Genomic DNA, 14,324 nt, shown 5'->3' with positions numbered 1-14,324 from the left:
CGAATCAGCTAGCAAGGATGCATTATGCAAAACTCATACCGCGCACGACGTCTAATGTCCAATAGGAGGACTCGCTTCCTAGGGATGAAAATCTCGTTAGTTGAAGTCCCTAGAAAATACGCATTTCTATTGGATACCAAAATGTGTTCACTTACGGGCGAAAAAAGGTTGCGCTTCTTCTCGATTTCTTTCGGAACGCAGACATTTGATTCGTTTTCTAGTTGTCCTCGATTGGGAGACGATCTGATCCAATTGGCGTCATTAATACTTCCTAGCCTCACCTTGAATGCTTCTTTGTCGAACGAATCGTATCTGAATATACGCATTATGACTCATCCGAAATGCAACGCAAATCAATGTATTTGAGATATTAAAATTAAATTATTCAGAACGTAATATGACTTCTTAAAATAATGGTCTACATTAATTTCTCCGATTAATTCTCACGGAGGAACGATCCAGAATTAAAATTTTAACTCTAAATTCTTTTTAAAGAAATATGACGATGGAAAATAAGATTGAAAGGATAAATCATCTAACGTGGAAATTATTTGCAATGTCGACAGCTTAAAATGTTATTTAAGTCCTCATATAAACATTGAATTTTCGAGGTTAAATGAATTTGTTTTACAAAATGGGACATCGTCGATTTTCGTTTTCAATACATCGAATATTTCTACAAACAAGCAATGTGTTAAGAAATTGACATTAACCTTACCTGATATTTGAAGTCATTCCTGTTATTCCTTCTTCTACTGTTGTTTCGGGAACAGTTGATGTGGTTTTGTTTAAGTCATTCATATATTTTTTTAGTAATAATAGTCTATGTACATTTTGCAAAACATTATCTTCACATTTATTTAACTTACCAGTTCATCAATTTCAATAAATGTCGTATTGCGACATTTCATAAATTTTCGGTGTATGTGAATCTATTCTTATTTCATTTTCGATTGATTTTTTACCTTACTGCATATTTATTTGATTGCCAAAGTATAATTAATGATTGTACCAAATGGAACGCAAATGAAAGAATTTTCAATAACACGTAGTACAACGCAATATGAATTTTACAATTTTTCATAAAATTTCTGAAATTTAATCGCGCACGTTTCGCGAAGAACTAATAAAGCATACTTTTGAAGAATCACATCAACGTTCCCGATCGGAATTACATAATTTCACAAATAAATAGTTTAATATATTCCAAATTAACGCGTTTATTTTAAAAGAGTTTCATAAAACTCGGAAATTTTCGCGCGACATTTCATATACGACAATCGAATTAATTCTTTTCGAATAATTTCTAACATTTGACGAATCTTCCTGCTATCCGCTACACACATTCCTTATTCTACGGTGTTGATAAGAGGGACTGGTTCAGTAATACACAAATCTAACTTTATTCACATTTTTTTTGTCATTTTTTTCCGCTGAATCATCGAGAAAATGATCTTGAGAGAACAGAAACCTCTGCAATACGAATAGCAATTACAGGTAAATATGTACAATAATATATAATAAGTGATGGTTGCCCTTCCTTCTCTTCGTCTTCCTCATCAACAGTCGTCTCACCTCGCTCAACGACAATCAACCAATCAGTATTTTAACCGTAATAAATCGCGCCAGACTCAATCTAATCCTTCCCACGCATCCATTCCCCGCCTTAAGCATTAATTACCGTCGATCATCGAATATCGCGACAGTAATCGACGAATTGACAGAAATGCTTTCCCTAATTCGTAGTCGTCAACCTTCAAATCGCCAACCGGACTTTCATCATTTCGGAATCATCGCGCAAAAACTCGCACAATCATTTTCAATCGCGATGCAAAATGTTCAAACATTCGTCTAAGAGAATATCTCCTCTTTTGTTCTCATCAATTTTATTTCTTTCCCGTTTAGATTGTATTATCTCTAGTGATCGGAATGTGTAAACATTTTGCATCGCTCTCGATGTTCGTATCATCTTTAACTTGTGTATTGCGACCGTGGCGTTGCACTTGGATGATTTTGCTTCGCTTCATTTAGCCTCCTCCGTTTTTTTCTTTTTCGTAAAATTCAAAATGTCTTCTTTCTCACTCTCTCTCTCTTTCTCGCAGGTCTTAGATATATCTCATCATCGTACATTCACACACTCACATTCGTTTAAATAGTACTTTATAACGTTATATTCATCTGTTTCTTTCAAATCTCTCTCTTTGTATCTCCCCGCCTTTCTTCCACTTTCATTCTCTCATTCATTCTTTCAATCGACTCCGATCGCGATTCGCGTAAAGTGAAGTGAGTTATTTGTGTTTCTCCCTCGAATATTCAGAATTTTGTTTTCTTATACTTGTACTAAAATTAAGGCTAGGCTAAATTAAGTTACTTGAATTTGATTAAAGTTTCAAGTAAATTATAAAATGATAGGTATGTGTCTGCTGAGTTGTTCAAAATACGCGATTGACTTTCATTACGGATTATATTACGCATTTAAATGCTTGCAAGAATTTGTCTTCAATATTTTATAATTACTTTCTCTAAATCCATTTTTATTTTATTTTTTCGATACAACCAATTTTATTTCTCCATTATTATTAAAAAGAAGCGAGAAAATCCTTCGATCGAGTAACCTTTTTATCAAGAGATTAAAAGAACAAAAATATTTTAATTATTTTGAAGACGATTGCACAATTATATCCCACTTCACCCTACTCCGAACAACTGACGGACACACTCTGAGATGCAAACTTTAGAGTTTGTAAACAAGCACACTCGACAAGTATCACTGGACGACATGACACTGTTAAAACTGTCATTAATCCGAGCTAAGGAAAATAACCGACGAGTATATAGTTAGCCCAAACCACAGTTACTTCAGTTACTTCACTTCAATCCTACTTATTACAATTCGTCTCGCTTTTTTTATTTCTTTTTTTAACCTTTGCTCTGTTGCTAGCTGGCTTATTAAAGTGATTTCGTCGTCGATTTATTTACTTCTCTGTTTTGGATCGTGTATATTAACAATATGCCCGCCGACTTTTGCGCACAACTACACGAAGGCCCTGGATCTCCAAGCCCTGAGATACCTCCATCGCGCGTTTTATACTCCAAATCTCCATGGCTCCTATATTCTCGATATTCTATTGGACTACTCCTTAGAGTACTGAAACACACCCTCACTCGGAATCCACACTTTTGGATTCTTGAGAAAGCTATCTTTGAAGCTTTGAGAATTCCTTTATAGGCTAATCCACGGATCTCCGAGTTCCCTTAGATCCCCGACAACTCTCCCTATCATCCTATTCTGCATTCACGGCTCTCGGATTCTTGAAGGTCTCAAAAAGAAATCGAAATCAAAAAACCTATGGAGGTTTCTTTCGAGTTATTTGGACCATCAAGTTCCTCGATTGCCGAGTCGTAAAGTTTTTAAATCCAGGAGTCTCAATTCTTTACATTCGTAAGATCATAGGATTTTTTAATCCTTGATTTAAAAAAAAACAATCCTAGATTCTGGATGAAATCCGATCTTTGCAAGGAAGTAATCATTAGTTATGTATCTTCTTTTGCGCTGGAGATCCTTGGATCCTTCTATCATCAAGGTCTGAAAGCCTTTGAATCTCAAGAATCGGAAGTCGCTACGCAAAACTCGACGGGACTTTGCAACATCAAGCGTGTCTCTCGCTAGCGAGGACACACTCTCACCACCATTATTATCTCCTTCTCCTTTCGTTTATCACCCTCCATTATTAACATCGCCCTCTTACTATTATCCCTCTCCTCGACTTTTCGCCTTTATCGCGTCTATTTGCTCGAAGATCATCCTCCCGTCTCATCTTTGTATTGTATATGTTGTAACACATGGAGAGGATGAGAGATTGGGTGAGAACCCTCATCTTCTCGCGCGTAAGACTCGCGTGGCTCAACAACGACCGAGAAAAGGACCGCACTTTTCGTCTGAAGGAGTCTTGCCACGCAAAATTCGCATTCCTCATCCCACTCTCTCGTCCTTCCTCTCTCACCTTTTTCTCTTCCTATTTTCCTGTGTCTCCTCGCACCTCGCTTCTCTTTAAGTATAGCTCCTAACTTACTTTGTGTATTCGTTATCGTTCTTTTATAAAGACATCACTTCAACATACAGAGCACAACTATTGCGCCCAAAAATGTTGATACACCGATAGCTCTCTCTTTAATTCTCCCCCTAACTTATATGTAATCTTTTAGTCCATCTTTTGCGCGTACATCACTTTCAGATGTAACACTTCAGGGTATTACATATATAAACACTCAATTATATAAGTATTATATAACCACCGCTCTCGAAAAAGTTGAGACACCAATAGCTTATCGTTACAAGTGACTGAAAATGAGCTTTTCGGATACTCAACTTTAAAGGTGCTAATAAATGATGAAACCTTGCAGAGTTTTCTACCGTTGACAGCTCTTTCTTTGAAGGGTGCCCAAAAAACAAGGGAACACCTTGGAGGAGGACGATCTTCGAGATGCGACTAAGCCGATCTCGGCCTACAGGACTTATAAAAAAAAAAAGATCCGTCGTCACACTCGCTTCTTCAGTATGTATCCTCCGTCTTTCTTTAATCATCTAAACAAGTAAAGCGACAAAACGTCGAACGATGAAAAAGGTGTCCCCAAGTGACACTCCACAAAAAGGATCTTCTAATCAAAAATTAAATTCAAATGTAATTCTCACAATCCCGAAGTAAAATTGGAATTTAATTCGAGATCTCGTATTAATCGAGATTAAATTCGAATTTAATTCGTATATGTTATCGGAATTAAATTCACATTCAACTCGAGACCGTGTTAATCGGGATTAAATCCTAATTAAACTGTCGAGTTAAAAGTAAAAAAATCTCTTACTCGATTAATCGAAAATTAAATTTAAATCTAACTCGCATCCCCGCTAAAAATCGCATCAACTAAGTTTTATCTACGTCCTTTAAATCCTTATTACGAGTACTGTAGTAGTAGTATAGTAGTAGTAGTTGTAGTAATAGCAGCAATAGTAGTAATAGTTATAGTAGTAGTAGTAATAGTAGTAGTATTAATAGTAGTTTCTTCTTTTTTTATTCCTTTTTCTGCTTAAGCATCTTTTTTTTAATCCTTTAGGTTTTTCTGATTTCTGATAATCTAACAGACATCTAAAAATAACACCCATTTTTTTGTTTTCATTACTATTTGTATTTTTATTCTCGGTCTCTCTTCTCTGTTTTTCCTCAATCTCAAGCAAGCGTTACTTAAGGGACTCCTTTTGTAAATTTTATCCTACGCCCGAAGACCTTCTCGATGTTAACGTCTTTGTTAAAAGAAAAAAATAAGTAATAATGTGAAACTTCCCCGGAAAGATCCAACAATCATCAGAAATAGCAGGCAGCACGCAACCATGCACGAATGTTCTACTATTGACTGATATTGATTAATGTTGATAATAATTAGTATTGTACTGATCGATGATAATCAGTAATCGGTCATAATATTAATTAATATTAAATCCGATCATTGAACAATATATTACAATATCGAAATCGATTATTAATCGGCTATTAATCATATATGTATGTACAATATCATTTGTTAATAATATTGCAAAGTAGATGGTGGTACTAATTAATATTGATTGGTAGACGATTTCTCTCTCGATATTATAATGTTCATTAAAGTTTTGATAATAGATTTTAATATTAATTAATATAAATAAACATTGTTATTGTCTATTAAATCGGTCAAATCTGTTATCTGTCGAACTTCGTTATCTGTCCAGTTTTTAATTTTTATCGACAATAATAAGCTTTGATAATATGTTTTAATATTAATTAATATAAATAAACATTGTTATTGTCAGTCGAATTACTCTTTCACCTGTCAATTACTTTGTATATCCATATTCGTGATTTTTACTAGTAATAATTTCCACGAATTTAAATTCTTAGGTATCAGCGCAACCGTCGAATTACATAATTAAGTTTTAATCTATCAATTAATGACAATCAAGTTTTTAATAATTAATACAAAATTTCATATTCGCGCGAACATATTGTATCAATAATAATATATATATATATATATATAAATTTTTATTCGTATAAATATAATTTTAACCTAGCGACTTAAATTAACGCATTTTCGTCGTTCGTTTTGTCAACTTCAATAACGTGTCAAGTTTTATTGCCTGGTGATCTTTCTTCAATCGTTCGCGTCTTCATCCCAATTCCCCCTCCCTTTCTTTCTATTTTTCCCTCATTTTCTTTTCTCATTCTTTCCCTATCTTTCTCTGTTTCGCTTATCATTCTCAGTTACCTTCTTTCTTTCACTTTTAGTATCGGTGAATTTTTCGATGGAAGAGAAAGATAGATGGAAGAAAGAATAAATGAACATTTTTTTCGGATCGAATATATATATCTGTATACATATTCCCCTTTCCTAAGTCATTCATTCATTTTTCTCTCTCTCCATCTCTCTTCTCTTCGTTATCTTTCTTTTACTTTTCTCTTTTTGCATCCTCATTTCCCCTTTCTTTTACGTCTTTCCTTCTCATACTCATAATACAGAAAAGATTTTCTGTACGCTTAATTAAATATATAATTAAAAAATAAGTCAGTAAGTGAGATTATAGATATCAGCAAATAATCACAATACACGAATATTTCTGTTGGTTCTAATAATAAACGATTTAAGAGGAGCTGACAAAAATTTATTTTATCAAAATCAAATTCTTAATTTTTCTGGTTACGAAATGGTTTCAAGGGTGTTTTAATATTCTATTACCGTATCTATTTTCGCTTACTTCTTAATCAGGATTACAATTTATAGTACATTCGCTTGCGTTGATAATTTGAGGAAGTGTTGTTATTTAATTAGACTAATATGCATCTCCCTTGTAATTTTTAATAAAATATATGTACAGAGTATCCATCCTACGCGCGGAAAGAAAGAACTAGGACAGTTTGTCTTTAAAAATGATAATGTGGATGTGAAAATAAGTATAATGTATATATGTATTTATCTGAACAATTGCGTGAAGCTAAATTATGTAAATGTGTCGAAACATCTAGTATAAAACCACGGTACTGTAAATCAACGAAAAAGAAAACTCGACTCTGCTCAAATTTAGAAAATATTTATTGTTAATTTTAAAGCCTCTTGAAAAAAATCTATCTTTCGAAATTTACATTGATATTTATTGAGTTGATGCAAAGGGGTAATTATTTTTTATTATATCTTGTTTCAACTAAGATTACCGTCTTGTATTTTTTAAAACAGCGATAAAAAGCGTCTCACTCTTTATAGAAAAAGTGTATCGAGACTCATCATGATATTAATAACAGTTTCTGTTTCTAAAAATTTTCTGCGTGATTTTATTTTACTTTCAACTTTTAGTAAATACGACGAATCTAATCTAACTCTTTCTCCCTCCCCAACCATTTTGCATCAACTTAATACATATTCTAAGAATTCCGCAATCTTTAAAAATCAAAAACGTTGAATCTATTTATTTCTATGACGGTTTTATTTTTAGATTAGCTTCTTAATAATTCACCCTAAAATAGCTATTTAATCGTTACGACTCCAGTCGTCGTCTCAATTCATCATTCTAGGAAACAGATTTTTTGGTTATTTCTGGTTACTTCATATAATACCAGATATTCTTTTGACAAATTTAAAGAAGGCCAATGTGTTCAATTTAACAATTTAATTCACAATTATTTTTCTTTTACAATTTCTTGCACATTATAAAAAAATTCCTCATAAATGTATGTACTTTTATCCGACAACACTTATAATATTTTCTTCTTGTTTGAGTTTCCTTGCAAAACCATGTAATATATAAATGCAATTCGATTTTTTAAACCCAAAAGGCCGTGATAATAATGTAAAGGTTCCAGTATAAAGTTATGATTGTTTTGTGGTACAAGTTCTGGATTAATACCAGAATTATCTAAACAAATTAATCATATTCAGAAATCATGAGGTATATTTGAAAAAAAAAACATTAGATATTGAAAAAACTTATTTAAAAAAAGAATTTCACTAATTGGTGAATAAATTACAATTTTAAAGATTTTAATAATGATATAAAATTAATATAAAAATTTTTGAACAATTAATGCTTTAATGTTCAAAAATTTAAAGAAGAATTATTTATTATCGTAAAATCCCTTTAGTTTCAATAAAATTACTTCATTGGCGATTAAAAACGGTTAAAATTAAAACGACCCATATATTGTGCATTTCAGAAATGGAAGATTCTTTAAAAAATTCCGTAGTTATTAATTAATTGATAGAGTTTGCTCATTTAGATCTCTACGCAGAGGTCTCGCTTACTTTTGTGCTTATTTGTTTATTATTTATTTTTCCACTTTTTTTGTTTTCTAGCAGTTCTTTGTAGTTAGTTTTTTTAATGGTTCTTAGTGGTTCCCTCGTTTGTCCTGCGCGCGTTTTTTTTTATTTTATTCAAAGATTTATTGTTGTTCTGGCGTACGAAGATCAACGGTGTCACTTCTATTTCGAGTTTTTTTCGTGTATTAATTGATAATCAGTGATAAGATAAACGACAGCCAACGCCATTTGTTTTTTTAAGCAAAGTAATAAATTTAAATTAATAAAGTAAATTATCCCATATAGATTAATATTGATACATAAATCTTTCCATTATTCAGGAGTTAAATCTAATAATGTAAAATTGAATTTTTAAAAAAAGTTCTCAAATTTTTTGTTAAAGTAGATACTGTATATAAGAGTCTCGATATAAAGCTACGTGTAATTTACAATTTAAAAGAAATAGAAATTAAAATTGCAGAATTTGCCGAAAGATAGGCGCAGGATCATGCACATTACCGCGGTCAAAGCCCGCCTATTTATAATTGTGGTGTATTCACCGCGAGTAGATTCGTGCAACAACCAATATGATTGCAATATAGCTATAGACGATTGTTGATACAACAATCAATATTCGATTCAATATTAAAAATCGCGGTGTGCCTCGCTGAAAATATTTCACTCGGCTTGGTCGCTTTTTCTCGGCGGGATTTGACCTGGTAAATCTTCATCATCTTCACAATTTCACTTCCTGACATCTGTCTTTCTTTCGTTGGCTGCTGTTTCGTTTTCCTTTCTCTTGTCAAGATGTATTTGTGTACTTCTCTTACGTCCTTCGTCTATTAATCCAACTACTATCCCCAACAGTTAACCCTTTAACTTACATTTAGCTTAAAAAAGTCAAGCATCCACCAATTAATTAAATCTGTTTTTAGTGCTTTGGAGATATTTCCATAATATTCGATTGAATCGATTTCAGTTTTTAATACTTCGTAAAGTTTTAATGTTCAATTTAATGCTTAATATTTATGCTTACTTTCCTCAAAATTTTTCCGAAAATCTCTAAATTGAAGGTTATAATTAAAATTACATTTAAATGAATTTAAGATATCAAGAAGTATCTAACATTAAATGATAAAAAAAACTTTTGTAACTTATATTTTTATTATATTTGAGATTTCCGATCCCTCTTTTAGATCCCTAGATTCCATAATATCTAATTGAATCGATTTTCGATTAAATCTTCGATTATAAAATATCGGAATCTATATAATATATAACTTTAGAATGTGTATTCAATTCTCCTTAATTAACGTATTTTGTTACATTTTAAAATATTTATTTATTATATATAATACTGTGTAGAATAAAGAAAGATAATAAGAGTGGAAAAGTTAAACATTTTTACAATATTTAAAATTTTTTTTAAATTTAAGTGTAATAAAAAAATCTTTTAATTTTCCAGGTAATTTATATTTTTCTTTAATTCTATGCTAATAAAGTTTCAAGATTTCAACTGTCTCGTTGAAGACTTCAATGTTTAATACTAAATATCACTAGAATTTTCGTCGATCAATTTTGCTATGTTACATTAATAGTATAATACTGCATCAATAATATGAAGGCAATAAATGTTTATAGTAAACTAAATAAAACGAAAATGAGAAACGTATAGAAACGTATAAAAAATAATGAATCAAAATGAATTAAAGAAGGAAATAATACAAATAAAATCAAAATATAAAGAATATATGCGCTTTCTGTGTGTATATATAAAGAATCTAATACCGATTTTCGTATTATAGATTCTTTTACGAAATCGCAAAGCATGTATCTCAAACAGATCGCGATTATGTCATATTTGATAAATCTAAATGTCTATCATTTACAAATTTCGTTTTTTTTTCGCTAATTGCAGAAATTCTGGTGCATTTTGTCAGTATCGATCATCATCCAGTCTAAAAACAGTTTTTAAAAGTTGAAACAATTAAATTTCCCATTTTTAATTTCATGAAGAAATCTTCTATTAACAAGTACTGTGAAAAAAAAAGAGAAACACTTCTCATTTAGGCTGTTCTACAAACCGCCTCTGCATTTCAACGACAGACTTTCCGACTATTTTGCGTACCTCATGTACGAGAAAAAGTTAAAGGGTTAACCGACGACACATATTCCTGCAACGGATTATTTTCCACAATATCACCAAAAACATTCATCTCCAACTTACAAATTAACGGTCTTCAGAGATCATCCATTATATTTGGTAATCAGTCTATTCATTAAACTATCGTTCAATGCCAATTTTACAAAAGGACCTTTTCGTTTTTTGTCCTTTAAGTCGAAAACGTCTCCGATTTTCGATATTAGATTAGAAATTGAAACCGCTACAATTTCGTTAAGCTGAATCTCTCATAATATTCCATACCTATATATTTCATATTTAGATTGAAATAGTATAACATTTCTCTATAATAATTACTTACAATTACAATTTCCTTATGTCTTAAGCAACACTATTTTCTAACATATACAAAATAAGATAATTGTTTTCAAAGATATTAACTTGCCAAAATTGAGAAAAATGTCATGACATTATTTCATATCGAAATAAAATCATTTTAGCGTCAAAATGCGAAATTGTATCGGTTTCAAATCCGTAACCTAGATTGTTCGCTTCGTAGATCATTCGCGAATGATCTGGGAATAGTCCAAGATCGTGAAAAAAAAACGCGTCACATAAAAAGATGATAACAGCCCCGAGAATACCCAATGAGGGATTTGTGGAATTTGTACTCTTCGAACATGTGTGTATGTATTAGAGTGCCCCCTATTTCCACAATTACTCCTTCAATTATTCTATTGCACATTCGGCAGTCTATTATTTCGTTTATAACAACAAATAAATTTTTTATAAGTCTTTTAGATTTTGAAATGTCTCCTTTTATTTCCTATTCATAATTTGCATTTCTTCAATTTTTATTTTTTAGTTTGTTTTGTAATTTTTTTCTTAAATTATCTTCTTTTTGCTCATAACTCTTTTATTTCTCTTTTTGCATTCTTCTTTGTTTTTCTCGTCATAATAAGTAGATGAAGAAAATTTCGTTATAAACAAATTTTCTGAAGAGCAAAAGTCACTCAAGACTTTTTGTCTATTTCTAAATCTATAAATAAGGGACACTCTATATTTATGTGTGTATATATATATAATATATATAATGAAACTTCACTTACGCCGTATTATAATTATCAGTTTACTTTTTTTGCTTTTTATACTTTGTTTTTTATACTTTGCTTGCTCGCTTAATTACAGAATAATAATTACTTAACTATATATGTGTACATATACGTGTGTATATCTGTTCTTTTGTGTCTGTGTGAGTTTGCGTTGTTATCTATTAATTAATCGCATTTCATTATTCATCGAGAAATTAGCCGTTTGTCTATCTTTGTCCGTCTTCTTCATTCTCTAAACACTCTCCCTTCTCATATTCCTCCACTTTACGCGGTGTCGAGTTTTATGAAGATTTATTCCCTTTTGCAAATATGACGACGGCGCGGGGTTTATTTGGTAAGTTTATTTAATAAGCTTATTTGTTTGTTTACTGTTTGTATGATTATTTAAATAACATTCGAATTGGAAGTAATCCGCGATTTAGTATTGGAAATGATTTTGTGTTATCGAAATAATTTATATAATCTCTCTTTTTAAGTAATTCTAATTTTTATACATAATTTTATACTACAAAAATAATTTTATATTTCATAATCTTAACGTATTACAGTTAATTCCGAATATTGCATATAATCTTTAAGTTTCGAATTAAATAAATTTTATGAATAAATTTGTGAAATACTTTTATTATAATTTATTTGATATATTACAAATTACTTTAATAATTTCGTCATTTTAAACTAGGCGGATTGCTTCGGAAAAATACTTCCGAATTTGTTGACTAATTTTATAACTTTTTATAAAATAAATTTTTCTTGGATAGATTTTGATAAAACTATAAATTTATCTTGGAAATTTACTTTATAAAATATTATTTTAACCTAAATAAATTTTAAAAAGTATTATAAATTTCTAGAACTAAATCTTTATTTTTAAATTCTGTTCTCTATCCTATTTTTCTATTCAATTTTCCGTGCAAAAAATTAATAGAATTTTACTTTAGAAATTAATTGAAAAATTGGGAATTATTTGTAAATCATTTTGCATATTAAAATGATAAAACCAAATTAATCGAATTTTTCAAAATCAATTTCTAAGAATAAATTTTTAGTTTTATCAATTGATGCAAAGCTGTAAATCCAAAAAGTGCGCATTTCAATAGTCAAATCTCAAAATGGTCAATCGATGTTTTATTTCATTCGTTTCAAGAATTTTGGGATTAAGCTTGCAATGAAACGAAGAATTAATCAGCTTCTGCTTAACATTACCATAACTTCCATTTTTCATTTAGCTTTTTTGCCTCTCTCTCTCTCTCTCTCTGTCTCTCTTTCACGCACACATGCACACACACACACTCTCTCTCTCTCTCTCTCTCTCTCTCTCTCTCTCTCTCTCTCTCTCTCTCTCTCTCTCTCCCCCCCCCCCTTCATAGCTACGCTGTCTTAATAAATCTGTTCGTTCTTAAAAATATATACAATGCTGCTATGATTTCGTCAATGCTCGATAATTTACAATAATCTTCTTTATTTTTCACATTCTTCTAGATGTTCTTGTTACCTTCTTTTTCTCTTCACTTTCATTTTGCTCACGTTTTCCTTATCTTCCATGCTGCTACTCCTTTTTCATCGAGATCAACTTCTGAAAGGTGGCTGAATTTTTTCCTCTGAATGCATAATATACGCCAGACTTCATTGCAGTTTTGAAATATGTCAATCTTTCTATTCGTATTTGCAACTTTTGGAAGTTGCCAGCTTTTTTTCTTATTGGTTTCTCCAACGATCAACACTTTCAAATGTTGTTCTTTTTAGTAAAATATTAATGATGAAGTCTGTGCGTATTTTATATATTCTTTCTTTTCAATCGTTCCCAAGTTGTTCTCCGCTTCCGTATGATTTCTATATGATGAACTTTAAGTGGATCTTCCGTCTTTATATTCCTTATTTTCATCTGTTTTCTTTCTTGCTCTCGGATTCTTTAACGGATTCTTTTCTTCAGGTCAATTGTCTCTTCTTCGTAATATTCATGTAGAAATACTTATGAAAGTATTGAAGACTTCTTTTTTTATACTGTAGGCTAGAACCGAGATGGTATCAAAGATAACGGCGTTTCCCCTATTTCCTTTCCCTTTGCATCATTTGACGTGTGCGTCGATTGATGTTCTTCGAGCCATGGCAATTCTGTCCAAGTTCCATCATTTCTGATTTTTTTGAAATCGATTCCGTTCGTCGAAGATCTTCGCAAAGTCGAGTGACATCTAAAGGACTGCTTCTTCTCTATAACGTTGCTTTGCCAGTCAGGCCATTTTGGAAGGACAAAGTTGCATTGAGTACGAATTTAAATGTGCATTTTATGTGTATATATGTAATGTGTGTATGAGTCGATATCTCGCGCGCCGTCAATTTTCGTACGCCCCGATGGATCTTCTTCCGCTCGCTCTATCTCCCCTCCCCTATCCTTCCCTCTTTTCCTTCTTCAGCCGCTTCTTCTTTCGCCGCCATCGCACCGCCTCTTTGTCTGCAAATAGCGCAGAGGAAGCAATGTGAGAATTTATTTGCCCAACATCCACCACCCTTGTCCCTCCCCCCCCCCTCCGCTCTCGTCATACACTCCTATCTTCAGCTTTTTATCCCTTTGGTGATTTACGTCCCTACACTCGTAACGGATTTCCCGTACCTAGCATACGGTATTTCATTCATCATAGAACGTGATCAACTATAGCTAACTCTCTACTTTGATGTAATCCGGCAATTAAGCTTTAGCAAGCGAAATTTGTTCTAATTCAAATACTCGTCTCGTCCGGCTAAATTAATGTTATCTCCCTTAAAATAGAATT

General features: G+C 31.7%; 1 protein-coding gene across 9 annotated transcripts in view; it reads right to left on the bottom strand.

The window, feature by feature from the left end:
- Nucleotides 1-1,379: 1,379 nt before the first annotated feature.
- Nucleotides 1,380-14,324, bottom strand: part of LOC139775675 (MAX dimerization protein) — a 46,557-nt gene continuing 33,612 nt past the window's right edge. For all 9 annotated transcript variants that reach the window (XM_071711885.1, XM_071711880.1, XM_071711882.1 and 6 more), the window contains one exon: nucleotides 1,380-14,005. The gene's annotated coding sequence lies outside the window, so the exon portion shown is untranslated. The remainder of the gene's footprint in view (nucleotides 14,006-14,324) is intronic.

The sequence above is a fragment of the Temnothorax nylanderi genome, unplaced genomic scaffold, assembly GCF_030848795.1.
Source record: "Temnothorax nylanderi isolate EJ_2023f unplaced genomic scaffold, tnyl_v1.0 TNYL_tig0102_pilon, whole genome shotgun sequence".
In the NCBI taxonomy this organism is placed as follows: Eukaryota; Metazoa; Arthropoda; class Insecta; order Hymenoptera; family Formicidae; genus Temnothorax; species Temnothorax nylanderi.
This window is presented reverse-complemented; position numbering and strand designations above follow the sequence as displayed.